Below are 8,947 nucleotides of genomic sequence, written 5' to 3'. Positions count from 1 at the left end.
TTGAAAGGTGTCTCAAACATATAAAGGGCTATTATGTAGAAACACAATACCTCTTAGCTCAGGGAACTTTTTTTTGTTGTCCTTATCCCTGGAACTCTGAGGGGGGGCACCAACAGAGGGGTTGCCCAGGGTGTCAGTTGACCAAGCTACAGCTTTGCAAAAATATTTATTGAAGTTCCACACATTACTGAGTCACTTCCTCCCCAAAGATTATTATGGAACATCTTAACTGCACCCTCCAAAGCTTAAAATACCTCCTCTGTGGGTTTCAGTAATATACCTGCTTGCTTAACCAACAGCACCAGACATGCCCTCTCCGAACCCTCTCAAAACTATTCAACTTAAACATAGTCACAGGATATATTTCTAAGATATAGAAACTGGCTATCTTTGCCCCTCCATAAAGTCACCCCATATCACATTCCAGGAACTACAGAACTAAGAGCCTAATGAGTACAGCTTGCCAATCTATGCAATTTATAAGCTCTGATATCAAAAATCTTAATGCTGTAGACCCACAACAATATTGATTTGATAAAAGGAGAGCATGTTTACTTAATTTAGTAAATTTCTTTAAGAAAGTCACTGAAGGTGTAGAGGGCGAATCTTCTGGCTATCACCTCAGCTCGTAGAGTTTCAGAACTACAGGCTCTCATGGCTGTCCAGCCTTTTATCATCTTCCATCAGGACAGAGTTTCCTTACGAACCAACCCGTCCTTTATGCCTAAAGTGGTATCCAGGGTAGCTTTAAATCAGGCCATACATTTACCTACTTTTTATCCTAATCCTCAAAACAAAGGGGAGAGATTACTACATTCCTTGGACATCCACAGACAACTGCGTTATTATTTGGACAGAACAAAGCCTTTCAGAAAATCAGAACAGCTCTTTGTGGCCTATGCGGTAGGAGCTCAAGGGAAGCCAATTTCCAAACAGACAATCTCAAAATGGATAGCCCACTGCATACGCTTTTGCTATTCCTTTCATGGCAAAACTGTTCCTACAGGCATTAGAACTCATTCCACCAGGGCCACAGCCACCTCTGCAGCCTTCCTCAGAGGAGTTCCTACCAAGGATATTTTGGAAGCAGCCACTTGGAGTTCTGTGCATACCGTCTCCAAGCACTACAAAGTACAGTTTTGTACCTACCATAAATGTAGATGTCCGATAGATATGCAACTGCAGTCATAACATATGGGTTGCCTGCCTCAGGCAGCCCTCGGTCGGCCGAATTCCAAAGTCTGGGTCCGGCGTCGGCTGGTGTTGCCTCCTCTCCGACGTCACCACGGCTGGAGTATAAAGGCATCGGCCGACGCCATCTTCTTCAGTGTTTCTTGCCCCAGATGCCAGGTGCCCTCCTAGGAAGGCTAAATTTGGTAAATGGATAAAAATAATCCCAAACATGCACAACAGTAATAAACAGATACACCACAGGAATAACCCCAGCTAATGGGAAAAGGGGTAGGGACCCAAAAAGAAGGATACAGAGGGGTAGGAGGGAGGGAAAATCTGACTGCAGTTGCATATCTATCGGACATCTACATTTATGGTAGGTACAAAACTGTACTATGTCCTTCAAGAATGCAACTGCAGTCATAACATATGGGTTGAATACCATAGCCAAGCTGGGGGTGGATGGAACTAAGATAAGGATGGTGTAAGGACTGCCGAAGCAAAGCCTGCTCGGGATCTGGAATATAAGGGCAGGTTGTAGTGCTTGGTAAATGTATGCACGGAGCTCCATGTACCATGTAGCAGCCTCTAAAATGTCCTTTGTTGCCACTCCTCTTAGAAAAGCTGTGGAAGTGGCCATAGCTCTGGTGGAATGTGGCCTAATATTGGCTGGCACACCTTTTCCATGGAAAGAATAGCAGAATCTGATGCAATGTCCAATCCATTTTGAAATTGTTTGTTTGGAGATTGCTTTTCCTTGCACTCCAGCAGCATAGGCTACAAACAGTTGGTCAGACTTTCTGGTGGCCTTAGTTCTGTCCAAGTAGTAATGTAGTTGTCTGTGTATGTCCAACGTATGCAGTAGCTTTTCCCCCCTATTTTGAGAATTGGAGAAGAATGCAGGCAGGTGAATAGCCTGATTTAGAGACACCCTGGAAATAACTTTGGGCATGAATGTAGGATTGGTTCTTAGAGAAACTCTGTCTTGATGAAAAATGAGGAAGGGGGCACTGCCATGAGTGCCTGTATCTCCGAAACTCTTCTTGCAGATGTGACTGCCAATAAGAAGGCCGTCTTCCATGAAAGAAATTGCATTTCTGAACTTGCTGCTGGCTCAAATGGAGGAAGAGTTAATTTTTCCAACACAAAATTGAGGTCCCATGCAGGTACTGGCTGTTTTCTGGGAGGTTTGATATTCTTTATTCCTCTTAGAAACTGCCTTAGCAAGGGATGAGATCACACTGGAGGGTCACAGTTGTATTTTGCTGAGATTGCTGAGGCATGAATCTTTATTGAAGAGTATGAAAGTCCAGTATGAAGTAGTTCTGCCAAGTATTCTAAAATCTGAGGTATACTTGGTAATGCTGTGTCCTGACCCCTGTTGGCATTCCAGATGCTGAATCTCTTCCATTTGGCTGAATATGTTTTTCTTGTGGAAGGTCTGCGTGCTTCCAGCAAGATTTCTTGAACCGATTTTGATAGAGAGTTAGGTGGAGAAATCATGTTAGCCTCCAGGCTGTCAGATGTAATGATTTCAGGTCTTGATGTACAGTCCTGTAATTGTGTTGTGTTAGGAGCAGAGGCCATAGGGTCAGAGGCCATGGTTTGGTCCGAGTTATGGTCAATAGCAATGGGTAGCAGTGCTGCCTTGGCCAGTCTGGAGCTATCAAAATACCTGTTGGTTGTTCTGCTTTGATCTTCAGTATCACCCTGGTCAGCAGAGGCAGAGGAGGGAATGCATACATTTTAGAGAGTTCCAGCTGAAGGAGAGAGCATTCGTCTTCCAGGCTAGAGGATGGTGAGTCCTTGTGCAGAACTTTTTCAGGTGATGATTTAAGTGGGAGGCGAAAAGATCTACATCCGGTCTTCCCCATGTCTTTGTCAGTTGAGAGAAAATGTGAGGATGCAGCATCCATTCGTGTGGATCCATGAAATTTCTGCTCAGGTTGTCCGCCAGTACATTGTCCTTGCCTGGTACAAACTGGGATTGTAAATGTATCTTCAGGCTCAGGGATTTTTCCCAGAGAAGCATTGTTAGTCTGCAGAGGGAATAAGAATGAGTGCCTCCCTGCTTGTTTATGCACCACATGACAGTGGTGTTGTCTGTCCTTATCAGTAAATGTCCTTGTTGTAGTGATTTTTCGAAAGTCTCGATTGCATGTATCACTGCCAACATTTCCTTTTGGTTTATGTGCAGATGTCTTTCCTTTGGGGTCCATTGCCCTTGAATGCATCTGTCGTCCATGTGCGCCCCCCATCCCTGGTCTGAGGCGTCTGTTGTAATCATTTGGCCTGGTTGAGGTCCTGTTGAAAGACATGCCTTTGTTTTGCTGACTGGCTTGAGCCCACCATAAAAATTCTTTTTGCAGACATGGAATAAGTGGGATTATGTCCTCTAGGCTTTGGCTGTGTTGAGACCATAAGCTTTTTAAATACCATTGCAGCTTTCTCATATGAAGTCTTGCCAAAGGTATCAGAAGGATGCAAGATGCCATGAACCCCAGGGCCTGCAGGATTTTCTTTGTAGTCAGCTGGGAAAGTTTTGCTAGGCCTTTGAAGTACTCTGGTAAATGCTGCTGTTTTTCCTCTGTGAGGTAGGCTATTTGGTTTTCTGTGTCCAGTTTGGCTTCTAAGAAGACAATCTGTTGGGATGGCAGTAGTTTTGACTTCTGAATGTTGACTGTGTATCCCAAGGCCTGCAGTAGATGCATGACATAGTCCAAATTTTCTTTTAAGGTTTGTTTGTTGTCTGCTTGTATGAGGCAGTCATCCAAGTAGGGGTATATTTGAATCCCCTACAGTCTGCAGTGTGCCACTACTGATGCCAGGCATTTCGTGAACACTCTGGGCGCAGTAGATAAGCCAAACGGCAATGCTGAGAATTGATAATGCTCTGTCCCTGCAAGAAATCTGAGGTATCTTCTGCAGCTTGGTCTGATTGGGACATGCAGGTATGCCTCCTTGAGGTCCAGAGTGACCAGCCAAGACCCCTTGCCCAGCATGGGAAGGAGTTGCTGCAACGTCAGCATTTTGAACTTTGGCACTATGAGAAAAGTGTTTAGAGATGACAAGTCCAGTATGGGCCTCCATTTGTTTTCTTTTCTTGGAACAAGGAACAGCCTTGAATAAAATCCCTGGCCTTGCTCCTGAGGAGGAACCCTTTCTATTGCTTTTATACTTAACAGCTTGGAAACTTGAGAGAGTGCCTCTGCCCTTTGATGATGTGGCAGGTTTGGCATGCCTTGTCTTATTGGTAATGTGTGGAAGTGGAATCTGTAACCTTTGTCTATCAAATCCAGAATCCAGTTGTCTTTGGTTAAGATATGCCAGTTTTGTGAGAATAAGGATAATTTTCCGCCCAAGGGTGCTTCTCTTTGAACCTTTGTAGGCGGAATGAAAATCAAGTCATTGCGATTGTCCTTGTGGTGCAGCTGAACTGTCTGTACCACTTCTTTGATTTGGAGGTTGCCATTGCCCCTGTAAGATCCTCGGTATTACCCTCTACCTCGGCACGCCTGCTTTTTCCCCTTTGAAACTTGTCTGAGCCGGGGAAGGACCAATTCTTTGAGGGCCAGTTTCTGCTGAATCTGGGTGGCTGAACCTGAAGAAAATCCTTGACTGTCTGTACTGACTTTGCTTTTTCCTCTATGGATTTCAACACATCTTGTGCATTAGCACCAAAAAGCTTCTGTTTTTCCAAAGGTGCATCAAGTAACTTTACTTTAACATGGTCAGGCAAAGACTGATCCTTTAACCAAGCATGTCTATGTATCACAGCCCCAGTCATAGCTGCCCTACATGAAGCTTCCAGTGCATCATAACCACACTGAAGAAAATGGTTATTAACCTGCTGAGTGTTATGTATATGATCCTGCAATGCCTTTTATCAATAGGCTCAGGAGAGGCTAACTTTTCTGTAAATCATCCAGGAGAAAATCCTGGTACTGAAACATGTGAAAAAGGCAATTTAGTGACCTCATGGCCAGGGTAGTAGAAGTATATACTTTTTTACCCCATCTCCAGGGACCTTGCTTCCCTGTCTGCTGGCAGTGGGTTTTTGGCAGAGGAGGTAGCCACTCCCTTGGGGCCCTGTGAAATAGTTTCTAGATCCACAGAGTGGGCCTTAAAGGTGCTTGTGAGTGTCAGGGACCCTATAATATCTGTCCGGCTTGACAGGAGCCGGAGGAAGAGAATCAGGGTTAGCACTGGAGTCAGAGAAAACATCATCCAAAACATCCATAACAGGTGGAATAGCTAAAGGCCTGTGCTGGGAAAGTTTGAGGAAGGTACGAAGCCTTTTCCTGGAGTCAGAGAATTCCTGACCCTGCCATTGAAAATGTTCCCTCATGGAATGCAGAACTTCACCAAATGAGAAATCCTCTGGAGGGGAGGCAGAGGGAATTGATTCCTCAGCATCAGAGTCCTCGTAGGCCTGGAAGGATTCTTCTTGGGTATCAGAATGTTCAGAATCCCCAGAGGCTTCATCCGAAGAGAGGTCGTCCGCCTGCTCAGTTCTGGGCCTTTTCTCTGCAGGTGGCTGAGAACCCCTCTCCGGATGAGGCTGAGACCCCCTGATAAGGGAAATAAGATCAGCAGCCAGAGACATGATCTGCTTATCAGAAGAAGTTGCCTGGGCAGTAGGTCTAGGATGGGCCATGGCCTGACTGGCGGCCTTAGCACGTGCAAAGGCCTTGATGGACATGGATACAGGAGGCCTAGCAGCCCCACGTGCAGGCGTAACCTCGTCCACAGAAATGGTGTCGGGTAGATCCAGAACTTCGGTTTCCGGAGGAAAATCAACAACCGGCACTGGAGAGATCTCTGAGACCAAAGGTCGTGTTAACGCTGTGTCGTCGGCCTGGAGCGGTAGATTTACCACTTCCGAAGGAACCGGAGCACTAGCAGAGGGTTTGAGAGTAGCATCGGTAGTGGACGCGGGCCGAGGATGTCGGTCCCGGTCCATGCGTTTTTTAGCAGATTGGGTAGTTGGTTGATCCGACGGCATGATATACGCAAAAGATTTACCGAAACAGTCCTCGGCGAATTCTGCCCGGCGCCTGAGAGTGCGCTTATTAAAGCAAGCACAGGCAGCACAGGCCGAGACGTCGTGGTCTGGGCCCAGGCAAGGAAGGCAGAGAGAATGGAAGTCCTTATGAGGTACTTGTTTACCACAAGGCAAACAATTATTAACTTTCTCAATTTGTTCTGACATCGGCTGAGGCAAGAATAAATGTTCCCCAACGGGGTACTTAGCTTTTAGATGACTTCGGTACTGTAAACACAGGAGCTGACTGACCGGCACTTGCGAACTGCTTCTGCTTCGGGCACCGCGCGGCAAGAAAGACTGAAGAAGATGGCGTCGGCCGATGCCTTTATACTCCAGCCGTGGTGACGTCGGAGAGGAGGCGACACCAGCCGACGCCGGACCCAGACTTTGGAATTCGGCCGACCGAGGGCTGCCTGAGGCAGGACAAGCCATATGTTATGACTGCAGTTGCATTCTTGAAGGACATCCTACCATTATACTCCAAATCTAGAGCAGGCTTTGCCACTGCAGTCTTGCAGGGCATTTTGGCTCCTCCTAGTTCCACCTAGTGCCTACCACCCCTTTCTTAGCTTTGGGATTCTACCCATCTGTTATGACTGCAGCTGTATGCATGATGTACATAGTACAGTTTTGCACCTGCCATAAATGTAGATGTTCGAGTGCTAATACAGCTACAGTCCAGGTTTCCCTCCCTCCTTCCCCTCTTGGGACAGGCCTATAGGCTAACACATCCTCATACAACCTGATTGGGGTATTCATTTATGATGTATTTGCTTGCAACTACTGTATTTTGATTATATTGCACTGCATTATCACACAAATTTATGTATTGCCTTCCTTCTGGGGGCACCTGACATCTGGGGCAAGAAAAACTGAAGTAAATGGCGTCGGCTGGTTCCTTTATACCCCTGTCGCACTGACGTCAGGGAAGAAGCGACGACAACCGACACCGGACCTAGAGTTTGGAATTCGGCCGACCGAGGACCCGCCTGATGGCCGGAGAACCCATCTGTTATGACTGCAGCTGTATGCACGATGAACATCACATCATCCACAATGTCTAGCACAGGCGGAACAGCCAGGGGCCTGTGCTGAGGCAATAAGAGGAAATCCCTGAGCCTTTTCTTGGATTCTGAGTAATCCTGACTTTCCTAATGGAAATGCTCCCTCATGGTATGTAAAGTTTCCCCAAAAGAATAATCCTCAGGAGGAGAGGCTGAAGGGATAGATTCCTCAGCATCAGAGTCCTCATAGGGGGGTAGAGAGTATCCCTGGTCTGAAGAGGTATCAGAGGAAATGGAAACCTGATAAGAGGAGTCATAGTCTGTATCCTGCCTAGGCCTTTTCTCAGGAGGGGGACGGGAACCCCTGATTAGAGTAATGAGGTCTTCGGCCATTTTAAGCATCTGCTTCTTAGGCATGGAGGACTGCCCAGGATAATGCTGTACTTGTTTCTTTGTCTTTAGTGGTACTTTTGTCTTGGCTGTTTTAATGGTAAGTTGTGAAGGTCTGAAAACACCCTCAGAAGCAGATGCCTGCTCAGCGGCTCCGGACCCATCTGAGGGATTAGTTTCCGTAGGCCCAATACCTTGAGTTTTCAGAGGCCTAGATTTCTCCACATGGGAGTCGGAAGCGGCCTGAGGCTCTGAGGTAGTGGGTGTCAGGGGCTGCGAAAGCACCTCACTAAGAACCGGCGACTGGCCTAGAAGAGGTTTCGTCGTCGGTTTTGGACCTCAGATGCCTATCCTTATCCTTGTCTTTGCGTTTTTTCGGCATTGAGGTTGTCGGCTGATCCGATGGCATGGTTTAATTGAACCTTCGGCCAAAGTAGTGTAAAGCAAAATCAAAATGCCTTTTTATATTGCGCTTGTTAAATCTAGCACATAACCGACAACTAGTGACGTCGTGATCAGGGCCTAGGCATGAAATACAGTAAGAGTGGAAGTCCTTATGAGGTATTTGCTTCCCAAAAGAAATACAATTATTAACTTTTTCTGACATCGATCTGAGTAAAGAAAAAGGTTTCTCCAACAGGGTACTTAGCTTTATTGTAGACTTCGGATCTGAAATTTAACTTCGAAAATCTCAGGAGTTGGCCGACTGGCACTTGCGAACTGCTTCTGCTTCGGGCACCGCGCGGCAAGAAAGACTGAAGAAAATGGCGTCGGATGTACATTTTATACCCCTGGCGCACTGACGTCAGGGAAGAAGTGACAGCAACTGACGCCGGACCAAGACTTTGGAACTCTGGCCGACTGCAGGACCGCCTGACGACAGGATAACCCAAGTGTGATGACTGCAGCAGTGTAACACGATGAACATCTGGCTGATAGAATCCAGACAGGTGAAATAGCAGGTGCCACCTCAAAAAGCTGGATAGAGGCATTCCAAAGGGCTCAATACAGGGAACCCTTCTACTCAGTATCTACTTGTTGGATCTCCAAACCACTAACAAAGACACATTGTTAAATACATTTTACAATGACTGCACACTGGATGTTCTCATTCACTCAGCAGCTGCTACCAGCAATAGCTAAACAATACAAATCAACAGTGTATTAGGAAATGGGTTTAATTTAAATGCACGCAAGTGAACCATTGTCACCTATGGAAAAAAATGACAATTTACATTAAAAAGGCATCTCACTCCAATAAGATATGATTCCTTGTGGAGAACTCTATTTTTTTGAGCACCATGAGGCAGCAGCAGTAGTCAGGAAATTCTCC

This window comes from Protopterus annectens, chromosome 1.part0, assembly GCF_019279795.1.
Source record: "Protopterus annectens isolate FY-2018-M chromosome 1.part0, PAN1.0, whole genome shotgun sequence".
NCBI classification, from domain to species: domain Eukaryota; kingdom Metazoa; phylum Chordata; order Ceratodontiformes; family Protopteridae; genus Protopterus; species Protopterus annectens.
Note: the sequence above shows the minus strand (reverse complement) of the source record.